Consider the following 14,601-nt stretch of genomic DNA (forward strand, 5'->3'; position numbering starts at 1 on the left):
ACACCATGTAAACATTCACAGTGCAGGTGGAAAAAATATGTGAACCCCTAGACTAATGACATCTCCAAGAGCTAATTGGAGTGAGGTGTCAGCCAACTGGAGTCCAATCAATGAGATGAGATTGGAGGTGTTGGTTACAGCTGCCCTGCCCTATAAAAAACACACACTAGTTCTGGGTTTTCTTTTCCAAGAAGCATTGCCTGATGTGAATGATGCCTCGCACAAAAGAGCTCTCAGAAGACCTACGATTAAGAATTGTTGACTTGCATAAAGCTGGAAAGGGTATATATAAATAAAGCTGGAAAGGGTATATATAAATAAGTTTAATACCGTGCCTTGCAAAAGTATTCACTCCCATTTACTTTTTTCATATTTTGGTACATTACAGCCTTAAATTCAATGTTTTGTTAATCTGAATTTGATGTGATCGATCAGAACACAATAGTCTAAGTGAAGTAAAATAGGAAAAATAGATAAATAAAACTATTGTTTAGAAATAGAAAACAGAAAATTGGCATGTGCATATGTATTCACCCCCTTTGTTAGGAAGCCCATAAAAAGCTCTGGTGCAACCAATTACCTTCAAAAGTAACATAATTAGTGAAATGATGTCCACCTGTGCAATCTAAATGTCACATGATCTGTCATTACATATACACACCTTTTTTAAAAGGCCCCAGAGGCTGCAACACCTAAGCAAGAGGCATCACTAACCAAACACTGCCATGAAGACCAAGGAACTCTCCAAACAAGTAAGGGACAATGTTGTTGAGAAGTACAAGTCAGGGTTAGGTTATAAAAAAATATCCAAATCTTTGATGATCCCCAGGAGCACCATCAAATCTATTATAACCTAATGGAAAGAACATGGCACAACAGCAAACCTGCCAAGAGACGGCCATCCATCAAAACTCACGGACCGGGCAAGGAGGGTATTAATCAGAGAGGCAGCACAGAGACCTAAAGTAACCCTGGAGGAGCTACAAAGTTCCACAGCAGAGACTGGAGTATCTGTACATGGGACGACAATAAGCCATATGCTCCATAGAGTTGGGCTTTATGGCAGAGTGGCCAGAAGAGAGCCATTACCTTCAGCTAAAAACAAAAAGGCACGTTGTGAGTTTGCGAAAAGGCATGTGGGAGACTTCCAAAATGTATGGAGGAAGGTGCTCTGGTCTGATGAGATTAAATTCAACTTTTCGGCCATCAAAGAAAACGCTATGTCTGGCGCAAAACCAACACATAACATCACCCAGAGAACACCATCTCCACAGTGAAACATGGTGGTGGCAGCATCATGCTGTGGGGATGTTTTTCAGCAGCCGGGACTGGGAAACTGGTCAGAGTTGAGGGAAAAATGGATGGTGCTAAATAAAGGGATATTCTTGAGCAAAACCTGTACCACTTTGTGAATGATTTGAGGCTAGGACGGAATTTCACCTTCCAGCAGGACAATGACCCCAAACACACTGCTAAAGCAACACTTGAGTGGTTTAGGGGAAACATGTGTTGGAATGGCCTAGTCAAAGCCCAGATCTCAATCCAATAGAAAATCTGTGGTCAGACTTAAAGATTGCTGTTCACAAGCGCAAACCATCCAACTTGAAGGAGCTGGAGCAGTTTTGCAAGGAGGAATGGGCAAAAATCCCAGTGGTAAGATGTGGTAAGCTCATAGAGACTTATCCAAAGCGACTTGGAGCTGTAATTGCCACAAAAGGTGGCTCTACAAAGTATTGACTTTAGGGAGGTGAATAGTTATACACATTGACTTTTTCTGTTATTTTGTCCTATTTGTTGTTTGTTTCACAATAAAAAATAAAAAAATCTTCAAAGTTGTGGGCATGTTCTGTAAATTAAATGATGCAAATCCTCAAACAATCCATGTTAATTCCAGGTTGTGAAGCACCAAAATACAAAAAAAGTCAAGGGGGTGAATACTTTTGCAAGGCCATGTATATGAGTAGCAGGATGATATTAGACTAAACAAGAGTGGGTCAAGCCTGAAAGATAAATAAACCTCTATGTTTTATATACCAAACTGAGACCATCAAAGAGGTTACAACGCTACACAAAGGGCAAACAGGTCCATGGTACTAAAGGAGTTGGCTACACATTCCCCTTAAGCATTATGTACCAAAAAGGATAGGGAGATAGATGCCTATTGTATAATTCATTGGTTGGTTGTTCACAAAAAAAACATGTATAATCAATACTTTCATTAAGACCAGTAGGTGCAACAGTATTTAAGGTGTAAATCCATTTAGACTCTTTCTGTCTTAGGATCCTATCAAAGTCTCCACCACTTATGGATTGATTTATTGTCTCAATCATGGAGAAACGCAATGATCGTATCTTGCCTCCGTCACGCTTATTATGAATATCTCCCACATGTTCAAAGATTCTCTTCCTAAACATCCTACAAGTTTTACCAACATATTTATATCTACAATCACACTGGGCCAGATACACAAACCCCACCATGTTACAGTTTGCAAATGAGAGAGTACTATAAATATGTCTCTGAGTACTGTCGGTAAAGGTGTCCCCTATCGCCACAAAGGGGCATGCCTTACATTTTCCACATCTGAAGGTCCCTAATTTCCGATTGGAGAGCCACGTACTCTTGTATGGAGTTTCAAAGTCACTATGTACCAATGTGTCCCCTATGATGCGTCCCCTCCTAAATGCTATTGCTAGGTAATCTGGGAGAACCTTCTCCAAATCCGGGTCTGTTTATAATAGAGACCAGTATCTCCCTAAAATCTCGCGAACTTGTTGGGATGCGGTTTTAAAGGTGGCAATAATCCTAATCACTCCTAATGGGTCATCTCTCTTTTTTGGTTGAAGTAGAGTATGCCTGTCCACAGAGTCTGCATGCCCCCAAGCTTTGTACAGACGGGAGTCAGGGTATCCCCATGGCTTGAAACGATGGAAAAGGTGGGATGCTTACTTAGTGAAGTCACTATAATTCGAACAGTTCCTGCGCACCCTAAGGAACTGCCCCTTAGGGATGCCCCTTCTAAGTGATCTCAGCTGGAAGCTATCCCACCTCAACAAACTGTTGGTAGATGTTTTATTGCAAAATAAAGTGGTCTTTATAGAGTTATTGTCATCTCTTTTGACTCGTGTGTCCAGAAAGGTTATCATGTCCCTGGTTAAGCTCATCCAAAAATAACTCAAAATCCTCTTTCGTTTCAGAATGTCATCTATAAACCTGGACCATAGAATGGCCATATTAATGAGTGACCTTTTTACTGGTATATCTGTGCTTATTGCATAATAGAAGGCCGGATGACCTACTGGCCACTACAAATGGTGATTGATTGCTTGCAGTATTGGTTGCTCTTGGTAGCAGCATTTTGTTGGATCTCTATATTTGTGTTACCACTGCTTGAGGGCAGCACTATTGACAGTTACTTTTTCATGGTCCCCTGAGCTCCTAAATTATACAGGCCGAAACGCGTTGGAATTACGGGACTATAAAATTGGAACATTGAATGAGACTAATATGCAATGAGTTGCTAATTATTGGCGACTGAGTACATTTTTCTTCATTGTGAGTGGAAACAGTATCTGACATTTTATTAATGAATAATTTGTATATCTATGACTGTTGTTTTTGTTTTTGGTATTTAAATTAAGTCATCCAATAAACTTGCTCTAGGCCACACCATCACATTGGGCATCTTCCCCCCCCCCCCCTTGTTAGGGTCATCCAGGGGCAATCAGGAGGTTCCTGAATACGGGATCGCCCCTGTCGGGGCGGCCATTCCGTTTGTAGGAAGGGCAGGAAAGCATAGGGGCAGGATAAGGGTAAGTCTCTATTTAGGGACTCTATCTTTATCTACATAATAGCCCTGATCTTCACAGCCCATTTATTATTTTGTATATGTTTATTACCTTCTTTACGTTAATGGGGGGTTACTTTTTAATGCATATTTATTAAAAGATACGTTTTATTTGGGTGGTAGTCTGTGAATTGTAGGAATTTGTATAGCAAGTCTGGGTGGTATTGACTTGCTGCTGGAGAGGTGTTGCTGGGAAGTTGCTCAGGGGGCCCTGCTCAAATTTTTTATGAGTCATAGCCTTTTCTAGGTATGCTCCAGTTTTATATATATATATATATATATATATATATATATATATATATATATATAGACATGAGCAGTGAGGGGTGCACTTAGGGATGATTTTCTAAAAGTGGAAAGCCCCCTCTCACCGGTTACAAGCATAACATACATTACATGCATTATAAGCAGTTAAATGATAAAATTAATTCTGTTCCTGTTTAAAAAGTCTGTGGGAGAAGGGATCAGACAATCACTGTTTAAAGTCCCATAGGGGGACTTAAAATATATGAAAAAAGTAAAAAAAAATAATGTTTTAAAAAATAAAAAATGTATAAAAATTCAATTTACTCCCTTTTCCCCATAATAAAAATAAGCAATAAAAATAAATATCATTAGCATCGCCACATCCCAAAATTCCCGAACCAAAAAAACACTAAAGTATTAACAATGTATGGTGAACGGTGTAACAGAAAATACTATTTAAATAGCTGATTCACGTTTTTTTTACCTTTCAAAAAAATGAATAAAAACTGGAGTTATACACACTCCAAAATGGTATTAATTGAAACGATTACCCTGCAAAAAATGAGCCCCGACCCAGTTCCATAGACTTAAATATAAAACAGTAAGTCAGAATATGGTGATTCAAAGTTGTTATTTAATAATAAAACAGAAAAAAAAACTAGTTTAGAGAAACTAAACGAATGTGTTTTCTCTGTAATCATACTGACCCGGAGAATGAAGTTAACATACTAACCCCATAAAACTCTAACAAAATGGTGGTTTTTTTTTTTGTTTTTTTGCAATTGCACCCTCTGCAGACTTTTTTTTTCAGCTCCCACTTCATCATATGCAATATTCAATGGTGTAATTAGAGAGTACAACTAAATAAAGAATCCCTAATAGGCTATATGAATGGAAAGATCAAAAAAAGTTAGCTCTGGAAAACAGGGAGTAAAAAATGGAAATAAAGAAATGGAAAATTGCTTGGTCAAGAACAACTTAAATGACTTTAGGCAGCTTTTAGTTATCATTATCAAATCAAAGGACACCTGACAATAAGAATCTTACATCTATGACATCAGGATGATGTCACAATGCTGAGCAGGGGGGTGTACCGGCTGACCAGCTGACTGAGCTCTTTGAGGGTAAAGTGAAGGCGAGGAGAGCGATGGCAGGTAAGTACCTCCAGACACTTGTGTATGTTATCTTTCATTAGAATCCCAAAACTTGTCCGTGACTAAAAAGTAATGTATAGCTGAGCTCTATAGTAAAATCTGAGTTACCAACCATGTTTGATCTCAAGGACAATTTGCTACCAAAGTCTTTTCAGGGGTCTACAATACAATAGTGTAGTCATAATGCCCATAAAACGATCCTGTTTGTAGACTCTCTAGAGTTGTTTCTATATTTTTGAATTGTACAATGTGTAAAATCAACCAGAAATACCCATTTAAAGTTTGTTACCTGAAATTCTAGCTGTAGAACACGTGTAAATGAGACATCGGTGACACAATAATTACTAAGAATCTATTCACGGAACTCTGCATTTTGACATTCCTTTGTTATTCCACCTGGAAATGTATGAATTATCTTACAATAGGGGTATTACATAAGATTAATACCACAGTGCTATACAGAGGTACATATATGATGATTAGCTGATTGAGTTCTTTGAGTTGACATGAGACAGAGATGGTACAGTAGGATTTTATTCTAGGTATAAGGTATCACAATCCAGTAGACACATGGTGGGTAACTAGCACAGGTCATTTTCTATAATAAATATTCAGAGGGTCTTCCTGGTGATAAGATGCAATATGCAGTAAAGTATAAGTAGCAATTGCCTCAATGAATAATTTTCTAACCATTTTCTTATTATACAGACGTTATCAAATTGGACAATTTGTTTTTTCTTCTGTCAATATTAGCATTTGCTTTTATTGTCTGGCTGCTTCATTACATCTGGTGAGTTATTGACCTCATTCATGTATTATACTTGATTTTCATATAGTGAATGGTCCATTATGGACACATGTAGGTTTATTAAAGGGGTTGTCCGGGTTCAGAGCTGAACCCGGACATACCTCCATTTTCACCCAGGCAGCCCCCCTGACTTGAGCATCGGAGCAGTTCATGCTCCGGTGCTCTCCTTTGCCCTGCGCTAAAACGTGCAGGGTAAAGGGATTTTCAGGAGTTCCGGTGATGAACCGGGCTCACCATGGGGCTGCCCGGTGACGTCACCAGCACTGATGGGCGGACTTTAGCGCTGCCCTAGCCAGTAAAACGGCTTCCGCCCAGCAGTGTGTTATTGTAAACAAAAGAGCCCGTGCCCTGCGCAATCTAGCATGAGATGCTACGATGCTAACATCAGGGGTGCTGCCTGGGTGAAAATATGGGTATGTCGGACAACCCCTTTAATTTTCTGCTGTTACTTTGTGATGTCTGTACAGAAAGAGGAAGGGAACTATGAGGCAAGAATATGATCCTGCACAGAGATCACTGAGAGGAGACCATTGATTCTTATCGGTGATTGTTGTATCCTGGTCAAGTTACTGTTTGTTGTACCAGGAACATTTGCTGTTATTTCATATACTGTGTTATCATTGTAACACCTATTTTTTATCTTTAGGCAGAAAATAAAAGCTCATAGAGAAGATGAGCTGCGGGAAGTCTTGGTAGATAACCAAGGTAACAATAATATAACTAATCTACATGGGGTCCCACTACTGTCAGTCACTATAGCTGTCATTGTTGTGGCTGTGGGAACCAGAATGAAAGATTTTTAGAGCATTAATAATTGAGGCATCTGGTGCTGAATTTGTTACAGTGATATACAAGTCCGATAAAGGGGTTTTCTGGAAGGCCAATATTGATGGCTTATCTTCAGAATAGGTCATTTACATCAGATCACCGGGGGTTTCGACCCCTGGAACCTCCTCTCCGATCAGTTGTTTAAAGATGCTGCGTTGCTTGTATGAGCCTTAGTAAAATGAAGTTGTTATATTCAACAAATTTAAAATGTTCTTATTATTCTAAATCTGACAGGATTGTTATTAATAATCATTACAGTAGAAGTGATGTAGGGTGCTACCTGAACATTTATGAACCCTTCAGAATTTTCTATATTTCTGAATATGTTTAACCTAAAATAATCATCCAGAATCTGTGAGTATACCAGAGCCAGAATATGGATAGATTTTGATACGCTTGTGTGAAAATAGCCTGAGTCCCTGCAGTGAATGCAGCCATAGTCGTGCATGCTGCTGCTGCTCCATTTATTTCTATGGGACTGCCAGAGATGTCCAAGCTTCATACTTATCTATTTCTAGCAGTCCTATAGAGATGGATAGAACAGCTGCAATCTAGATATAACAACTATATATTGACACCAGTTTTATTTAGACTTGTACCATTCAAACTAGAGAACTATTCATAATATCTTCTCTTCTACTGTTCAACAGAGAGTCCCTTCAATGACATTGATAAGAAGGAAGTTCAGAACTGGACCACATCAGTGGTCGGCTAAATGGAAAGGAAGATGTAATCCAGATAATACCATCATTCCTATCATCCTTATGTAACATCTTAATCATCAGAAACATCAAAAAGATCAAAAAGAATATCACCATCAATTATAAATATTAATAATAATGTCAAGAACATCATCATAGTCAGAAACATCAACAACATCATTAGTATCATTGTAAAAAAAAAAAAAATTCTAATGATCAGAAACAGCAAAAATATCAATATAATCAGGAAGTGATCACCAACTACACTTTAACATCATTATTATCATCACAATTATGTGATTATTAACATCTTCAAGAACATCCGCAGCATCAACTGAAAGAGAACCAATCAAACAACCTAATTAATCATTAATAATTCCAAAAATCAAGAACTTCATCAATCTGATCAATATCAAGAACATCAGGGCTATTTGGTAGGTACTGTCCTCACTTCTTTTTTTCTCCTTTTCCCATGTAACCTCATGTAGAATTTTCTGTAAATATATCATGCAATATATTCGTCAGCCCTATAACTATTCTGAAATCTAACCATATCTGTATTTTCAGACTGTGACAACATCTGCAGCTGAATTCTCAGTATATCATCACTGAGATGAAGGAACATCTAAAGAGGGCAACAACAGCTGAATGTTATTCTGCAGATGAATGGACCTGAGTTATTATACGTATATCAATTGTATAATCAGCAAATAATAAACTTATGCTTAAAAAAAACACTTATCGAATGTGTATAGATTTCAACATGCCCATCACTTATTCTTGTAAAAGGGGTTTGGAAATGGGTTATTCCCCTCTCCCCAATAAATAAATATGCATGCTCAGATAAGCAAGAATGTTACCATATCGTGAGTAGTGTTGATCACGAATATTCGAATTTCGAATTTTTATCGCGAATATAGGTACTTCGAAAATTCGCGAAAATTTCGAATATTGTTATATATATTCGAAATTTCGAATATTCGAATTTTTTCCTTTTTTTTTTTTTTTATCACTACAGATGATCCCTCACTGCTTCTAGCTTGTGGGCCAATAAGAAGGCTGCAATATACTTGACTTTAGGAGTAGTAGTGTTTGCGAATTTTGCTCTATATTCGTTATTTTTTAATATTCGCTATGTTGCTATATATTCTTGTTTTAGAATATTACAAATATTCTAAAAAACGAAGTTATAGCAATATAGAGAATATTCGAAAAAAATCGAATAGAGCAATTTAGCTAATATAGTGATATAATCTTCTTTGTCTAATAGTTGTAAGTTGAAAAATTCGCAATAAAAAATTTGAATCCGAAAATTCGCATATTACACAATCATTACCTTTCCGATTTTTTGAGTAAAAAAAAAAAAATCGCGAATTTTTGAATTTGCTAATTTGACGAATATTCTACAAAATATTCGCAAAATATTGCGAATTCGAATATGACCCCTGCCGCTCATCACTAGTTGTAACACACGCATGGACTCCTGCATAGTCACCAGTTGCTGGGCCAGTAGACTATTCAACTGCCGCTGGTCTCTCAGGGCTTCCTCATGTCTCCGAGTAGCCTCCTCATTACTTTGCACCAAGTGTCTAATGGCCTCCTCCATCTTATCTGGAGCCACAAAACTTGCCGGCTTAATATATGACATACAGTCCAAACAACACAATTTTGCTGTTTGCCCGCTGAAGCCACCAATTGTGGGGATCCGCTCTGGTAGGCAGTGGTAGCGAGTGCAGTATAGAGGCAACACAGACCGGTCTTGGTGTAAAACACGATGCTTTGTTTATTCACAAGGTGCATATTTGTGAAAGACGGTGCAGTTCATAGGGAGGGTGGTCACACACAACAGCAAAATAATAGTTCAAACACAGCAAGTCCCTGGTGCAGGCTACTTGAGGCCTGTTTCCATCACATAAAGCAAAGTCTATTTAAAGCCAGGAGTAATGTCACCTTTTTCTCCTTGGTGAAGTAAGTCCATGGGTCCGGCATCTAGCCACGGAATACGGATCCCTCCTGGCTTCAGCTGCGGGTCCCTGCGCACTCCTTTACAGGCCTCAGCACGCAGCCCAGCTCACCTCCACTTCTTACTCTCACAGCCAGAAAACACAGAAGTTCCACATTGCGCACCACACCCTTGTTGCTGGTCGGGTTTTAACCCTTCCCTGCAAAACCTGGCCTGGACCGTGGGGAGACAGGCACCCGCCCGCATATCTGCCTGCTCCCAATAAGAGCCGGCCCGGATCCACTGCAAAATGCACTTTTCCGGCTCTTACTCCACTGGGCCCAGGACCCCCGGTGGCACATACCTCCCGTCTACCACCACCCCAGGTACTCTCCTACACCACTAAATATATATATATATATATATTCTTTTTTTTTAACATATCAAAAAGTACATAAATTTGGTATCACTGTAATTGTACAGACCTGCAGAGAAAATGAATGTATTTTATACCACAGAGTGAACTACACCAGTAAAGCAATGGCATAATTGCATTTTCTCTCCATTTTCACACAATTAATAATTTTTTCCCAATATATTTTATGGAATATTAAATAGTGCCATTAGAAAGTACAACTTGTCCTGCAAAAAAACAAGCCTGTGACTGGAAAAAAATAAAATTGGAAAGCTGGGAAATTGGGAATTAAAAACAAAAATGAAAAAATGAAAATGTTCTGTCTACTATCCCCCCTTTTTTTAAATTTTGCATCAGCTGGAATAAGAGAGTTTTAAATGAGCACCAATTAACTTTATCTATGGTATTGCTGATTGTATAGGGCCAGGTAAAGAATGGAGTATTTTTATAACTCCATAGTCATAGAAAACATTATTTTTACAATTTTGTCTGTTATTCTTTTTCATTTTGGCAGTACTATGCCACTGAAAATTAAATAAAATATATTGTGCTTCTGTAGCAGTCAGCATGGAGAGGTAAAACTGCCATATAGATAAGGAGCCCGTTATTTTGTTTACTGCTGCTGTGAGAGGTTTTCTGTTAGGATAATAATATGTGGTAGAATTAAGATAACAGTATGACCAATCTACTGTTTTCCTGATAATCTTAGATAAAGATGTATACAGAAGAGCACTGCACTGATCAGTGTAATGTGTGATGCCATAATTAGGTCACTCTTCCCCTTTCCTCTATGGTCAGTATGAATGGTCTAATCAGTAGATATCATATACAGGTGAAACTTGTGCAAAAGTCTATTTATTTCAGTAATGCAAATTAAAAGGAATTGCATTAATGCAGCTTAAAATTAGAATTTTGTGAAAAGGTTCAATATTCTAGGCTCAGAGTGTCACACTCTAGTCAGCTAATTAATCCATATCCTCTGATCAAAGGGTACCTCAAAATAGTGACTTTGGGGTTTCATAAGCTATAAGCCATAATCATCCAAATTATAACAAATAAAGGCTTGAAATATCTCGCTTTGAATGTAATGAGTCTATCTCATATGTTAGGCTACTTTCATACTTGCGGCAGAGTGATCCGGCAAGCAGTTCCGTCCCTGGAACTGCCTGCCGGATCAGGCAATCTGCATGCAAACGGACAGCATTTTTCTAGACGGATCCGGATGCGGATCCGTCTCACAAATGCATTGCGAGAACGAATCCGTCTCTCCGTTTATCACATTTTTACAGGTCTGCACATGCGCAGATCAGAAGGACGGATCTGGCATTCCGGTATTTTTTATACATTTCGGCACTAATACATTTCAATTTAAAGTAATGCCCGATTCGGCATTCCCGCAACTGATCCTGAATTTTGGATGGAGAGAATACCGCAGAATGCTGCGGTATTTCCTCCGTCCAAAACGCCGTTCAGTGACTGAAATGAAGACATCCTGATGCATCCTGAATAGATTTCTCTCTATTCAGAATGCATGGGGATGAAACTGATCAGTTCCTTTCCGGTATTGAGCCCTTATGACGGAACTCAGTGCCGGAAAAGAAAAACGCTGGTGTGAAAGTATCCTGAGTTTCACCTTTTAAGTTGCATTACTGAAATAAATGAACTTTGCACGATATTCAAATTTTTCGAGTTTCACCTGTAGTACATGACTGTCTCTTTCTAAGGGTCCATTCACACGTCCGCAAAATGGGTCTGCATCCGTTCCGCAATTTTGCGGAACGGGTGCATACCCATTCATTTTCAATGGGGCCGGAATGTGCTGTCCGCATCCGCATTTGCGGATCCGCACTTCCGCATCCGTGCTTCCGTTTCCGCCATAAAATAGAACATGTCCTATTCTTGTCTGCAATTGCGGACAAGATTAGGCATTTTCTATTATAGTGCCGGCGATGTGCTGTCCGCAAATTGCGGAATGCACATTGCCAGTGTCCGTGTTTTGCGGATCCGCAATTTGAAGATTCGCAGAACACTTACGAACGTGTGAATGAACCCTAACAAAGCTAGAACCAGCCCTGTACCTCACATGTCATGACAAATGCAGTGAACCAGTTCACCTTGCTGAAGTGAAGTTACACGGTACATGGACATGCCCAGAGATCAGCAGAAAATTCAGGAAACCAAGTCCAGCACTTAAGTAACTTCAAGAAAAACTTCCTCTTTATTGTAGATAAACTAGAAACAGTGTGAACACTGGTCTAATAGTAGCATAACTTAGCTTACACATTTTGGATATATACAGGGTGGGCCATTTATATGGATACACCTTAATAAAATGGGAATGGTTGGTGATATTAACTTCCTGTTTGTGGAACATTAGTATATGTGAGGGGGGAAACTTTTCAAGATGGGTGGTGACCATGGCAGCCATTTTGAAGTCGGCCATTTTGAATCCAACTTTTGTTTTTTAAATAGGAAAAGGGTCATGTGACACATCAAACTTATTGGTAATTTCACAAGAAAAACAATGGTGTGCTTGGTTTTAATGTAACTTTATTCTTTCATGAGTTATTTACAAGTTTCTGACCACTTATAAAATGTGTTCATCGTGCTGCCCATTGTGTTGGATTGTCAATGCAACCCTCTTCTCCCACTCTTCACACACTGATAGCAACACCGCAGGAGAAATGCTAGCACAGGCTTCCAGTATCCGTAGTTTCAGGTGCTGCACATCTCGTATCTTCACAGCATAGACAATTGCCTTCAGATGACCCCAAAGATAAAAGTCTAAGGGGGTCAGATCGGGAAACCTTGGGGGCCATTCAACTGGCCCACGATGACCAATCCACTTTCCAGGAAACTGTTCATCTAGGAATGCTCGGACCTGACACCCATAATGTGGTGGTGCACCATCACATTATGGGTGTCAGGTCCGAGCATTACTAGATGAACAGTTTCCTGGAAAGTGGATTGGTCATCGTGGGCCAGTTGAATGGCCCCCAAGGTCTCCCGATCTTACCCCCTTAGATTTTTATCTTTGGGGTCATCTGAAGGCAATTGTCTATGCTGTGAAGATACGAGATGTGCAGCACCTGAAACTACGGATACTGGAAGCCTGTGCTAGCATTTCTCCTGCGGTGTTGCTATCAGTGTGTGAAGAGTGGGAGAAGAGGGTTGCATTGACAATCCAACACAATGGGCAGCACATTGAACACATTTTATAAGTGGTCAGAAACTTGTAAATAACTCATGAAAGAATAAAGTTACGTTAAAACCAAGCACACTATTGTTTTTCTTGTGAAATTCCCAATAAGTTTGATGTGTCACATGACCCTCTTCCTATTGAAAAAACAAAAGTTGGATTCAAAATGGCCGACTTCAAAATGGCCGCCATGGTCACCACCCATCTTGAAAAGTTTCCCCCCTCACATATTCTAATGTGCCACAAACAGGAAGTTAATATCACCAACCATTCCCATTTTATTAAGGTGTATCCATATAAATGGCCCACCCTGTATATTGGTTTCCTGAATTTGCTGCTCTACATCACATGGATACATAGATCTCCCCATTCATTGTTCCAATTGCTTTGCTAGATTTATATCAAGCTGACAGCCAAGTCAGGGGGCATTTCTTTTCTGCTGCAGCCCAGGGGGTGTGTCTTTTCTGTTGCAGCTGTCACAGTTCAGGAAGCAGTTGAAGAATGGAACTGACTGAGCATGTGCGTCCACCGTGGACAAAGGAAAAAACTAACAGCAGGTGGCGCTATACAGATATATTTTATTGAATAACTCACTGGCTAAGCTAAATTTTTAATTGCATGCAATTCTAAAAGTATTCAGATCCAGGTGCTGATTTGAAAACTGCAGAATATTTTTCATTTGACAACCCCTTTAAGCTAGGCTGTTTGCAGAACTAAAATTTCAAACAAAGGAAGAAGTTGATAGCCAGGAAAGGAAAGGAAAGGAAGCAGAAAATACATAGAGTGAAAAATATACAGAAAACTATTCACCCATTTTTGAAAGAAAAATTTACATAGAATATTCACATATCGACTGCTAATATTTGAGAAAAAATGTTGATAGTACTGTCCTAAAGTTTTGGCATCTATAGCCAGTTTGAAATAAAAAAAAATTAAATGAGGATAAATGAAAGGAAAGAAGCAATACCAGCGATCTATATAGATAAAGGATACAGAAAATAGTGAACGGCTGATGTGATATTTGAAACTCCACTCATGAGCTATTCCTACATGCATGTGTTGAGATTTCTGTTTTCTTCTTCAAAACCCAATAAGACGGCATGAACTAATAAAAGCTAAAGCAGATCCTTAGATTGGCATGTCAGTGCATTTGGCAGATAGAGAGTACCAGAAGTCATTATGGAAAGGATGCTACAATTAAAATCTGTAAAGCAGATGGTCCGATGCGTTCTATCTAAACTGACCTAGAACTAGATGGAAGGGAAAAAAAAGTCTGCAGAATAAATTAAGTGAGAACATAAATGCTTATCCGGCTGGAGGTGATGCTCTTGTTTTCTTCTAACATTGTAGTGAGTCGGAGCGTCAAACATTTACTTTAAAAATCCATTAAAGCATGAAATGTTTCATAAACGAGAACATAAAACAATATTTATACATTACCAAGGACTCTCCTCATCAAC

This window comes from Bufo bufo, chromosome 3 (assembly GCF_905171765.1).
Source record: "Bufo bufo chromosome 3, aBufBuf1.1, whole genome shotgun sequence".
NCBI classification, from domain to species: domain Eukaryota; kingdom Metazoa; phylum Chordata; class Amphibia; order Anura; family Bufonidae; genus Bufo; species Bufo bufo.